Here is a 2,745-nt window from a genome sequence, read left to right as displayed (position 1 = left end):
GGTTGCACCAGTCCTCAGTCAAATCGTCCAACCCATGCTAGCATGGAAAGCGGATGTTAAACGATGATGATGATGATGATTGGTTTTAAAGCGATCTCCAACTGCTGTTGAGTTGTCCATTCTATTTTTTTGTTTTATATTGAATATCTTGTAGGTGATTGTTCTTTTGTTAGTTACATGTATTAATTCTTGTGGAGTGTTAAAGAAGACATTGTTTCCGTCCTTCCTTAACAACTCCTTTGCATTTTTTATATCTTCAATCGTTACCTTGATTTCCTCTGATGTTTGTTTTGCCGTGGATGTGAAACCATTGCACTTGGCCTTATTGTTGTTGTTGTTGTCGTCGTAGCTGCTTGTGTTGGCCTTGGTGGTGTTGCTGGTGGTCACACTGGTACACACGTTGCCACTTCTCTCTTCCTCCCTCTCCAGTGTAGGAGCAATAGTGGTGGTGAGAGCAAGGAAATGTTTATTGGAAAGGCGGTCCAATGAACAGCCTTCGTTTTCCTCTTTAGTGCTGCATGTGCCAGAACGCTTCTTCTCCTTCTCTTCTTTGCCCTTTAAGGCACTGAGTGGGTGGAGACAGTTAACGTTTGACATTTCTTTTATGCAGTTGTTCGACTACAGAGGGTGTGGTGTGTAAAGAAGAGAAGAGCTTACACTCCTCTTCATAGACATTTTTGTAAAATTTTGATGTGCAAAATCAAAATTGAAAAATTTGAAATGAAAAATTCGCCCCTAAAAGGGAAAAATTCTGCCAGATATAATCCTCTATATCAGTACAAATCAGTTTTATCCTCAAAAATTAGGATTTCAGATTTGACTGAATTATATGATGTGGATGATCAGAGCGGTGGTGAAGGTAAATGTGGGACGACATGGGTTTGCATCATATTCTGTTCTAGGGGAAGTGGTTAGTTGATTAAATCAACCTCACTACTTAACTAATACTTTATTTTATTGACCCACAAGGGATAAAAGGTAAAGTTGACCTTAGTGGGATTTTCTATTTTGCCTTAATTCCTCCTGAGGTGATAAAAAAATTGCCAGTTGAGTGGTATTTTTTTAAACACTAGGATCTGTTAATAATAACAACAACAATTTATTTATCCCACAGAGGCAAAAATATATGTAGATTAAAGCAGAATGACAAATAACAACAAATATTAACATTATTAAATATCTATAAATAAAATTTACCAATAGTCAGCCAAACAAGTAAACACAATATCTATTGCTCTAGCTTAAAGCAATGACCTCTAAACTCAACAGATAGATACTTTGTGGTATAGAACAATACACAGTGCTGAATTAACCTAGTAACAAGAGTAGTGTATTCTATAGGTTCTACATTTTTAGGGGGCCTTTACTGTCTTTGAGTTTTATGTTTAAAGGTTGATCCAATGTTCAGAATAATTCTGAAATACAGTAGACATTAAATTAAATGCTGACAAGCTATCAATTCCAATACAGTGATTCTGTACTTGTTTTATTACTATAATTTGAATATTGTGAGCATAGAGTAGGGAGGTTGGTTAGGCATCTGTTAGGGAAGACATTTTCCTGATTAGGTTATGTTTTTTTAACCGACACAGATATACCCAACAAATCCAAAAGCGAGTATTTGGAGTAGTCCCACTTGCACCATGTATTATAGTACATACTAGATATTAAAAATATATGCAACCTAATGAGAGAGCCTTTACAAGGTTAATTGACCTGCTAGACATAGCAGCTAAATTGCCTCCAAATCACACTTTAGCTTAAAAAAAAAAGAGGAATATAATGAATAATGTAGTCCGAGATATATTATGTCTGAATAAAAGATGGGATGGTCATGACAAGAATACTTTCGATCATAGGTTTGCTAGATCAGAGTTGACCAACAACAACAGATAATATGTTGCAAGGCACAAAACATTTTATATTGGTCCACTTCTATAAACCAAAGCTATGAAAGAGATATTCATCAAGGAAAAAGGAAGGCGGTGTTGACAATATATTTCCCTTTTTATTGTTAATTCTGAAATGTTCCCGTATTGGCTAGTTTGTACTCTAGAGAATGTAGGATATACATTGACTTCATGATTCAATTGATTCATAATGTTCAATCATTGAGAGATTTTTAAATGAGTGATGAATCCACAGAAACATAATATTATAAATAAGGGATACATCCTCAACTTTAATTACTGCTTTAGATATTCCAAACTATTTAAAGTAGTTTGTTCTTAAATTTGTCAGTCAAGTGTGATTAGATCATCTGATTAAGATCATAAAACTATAAATAATGAAGAACTAACTAGAATAAATTGCAATATTTTAATTATAGCTATATAATAGTAACTATGTACATTAGCTGTATCATTAAAATAATCTAAATCTAGTCAGAAATTAACGAAACTAAAAGGGTGAATTTATTCAAGAGTTGATGGAAAGGAAGTTGAGAAAATGTGAATACATTATGTACACATGTCAAAATGCTAACTAAATGAATGACTGAAAGAATAAAAAAAACAAAATACTAACAGACATTTTACTGAGATGCATTCATCATCATCGTTTAACATCCACTTTCCATGCTAGCATGGGTTGGACGATTTGACTGAGGACTGGTGAAACCGGATGGCTGCCCCAGGCTCCAGTCTGATCTGGCAGTTGTGGTAGTTAAATTTTTACCTTGATCATTATGAATTTTCAGTACATATTTTGTATAATTAACTAAGATTTTATTTTCATAATTTTTTT

The 2,745-nt window shown here is 33.9% G+C and overlaps 1 protein-coding gene across 6 annotated transcripts in view; it reads right to left on the bottom strand.

Annotated features, from left to right (window-relative positions):
- LOC106874583 (putative mediator of RNA polymerase II transcription subunit 26) overlaps positions 1 to 2,745 on the bottom strand; it is a 235,200-nt gene that overhangs the window by 34,415 nt on the left and 198,040 nt on the right. The gene's annotated exons all lie outside the window — the stretch shown is intronic.

The sequence above is a fragment of the Octopus bimaculoides genome, chromosome 8 (assembly GCF_001194135.2).
Source record: "Octopus bimaculoides isolate UCB-OBI-ISO-001 chromosome 8, ASM119413v2, whole genome shotgun sequence".
Lineage (NCBI taxonomy): Eukaryota > Metazoa > Mollusca > Cephalopoda > Octopoda > Octopodidae > Octopus > Octopus bimaculoides.
This window is presented reverse-complemented; position numbering and strand designations above follow the sequence as displayed.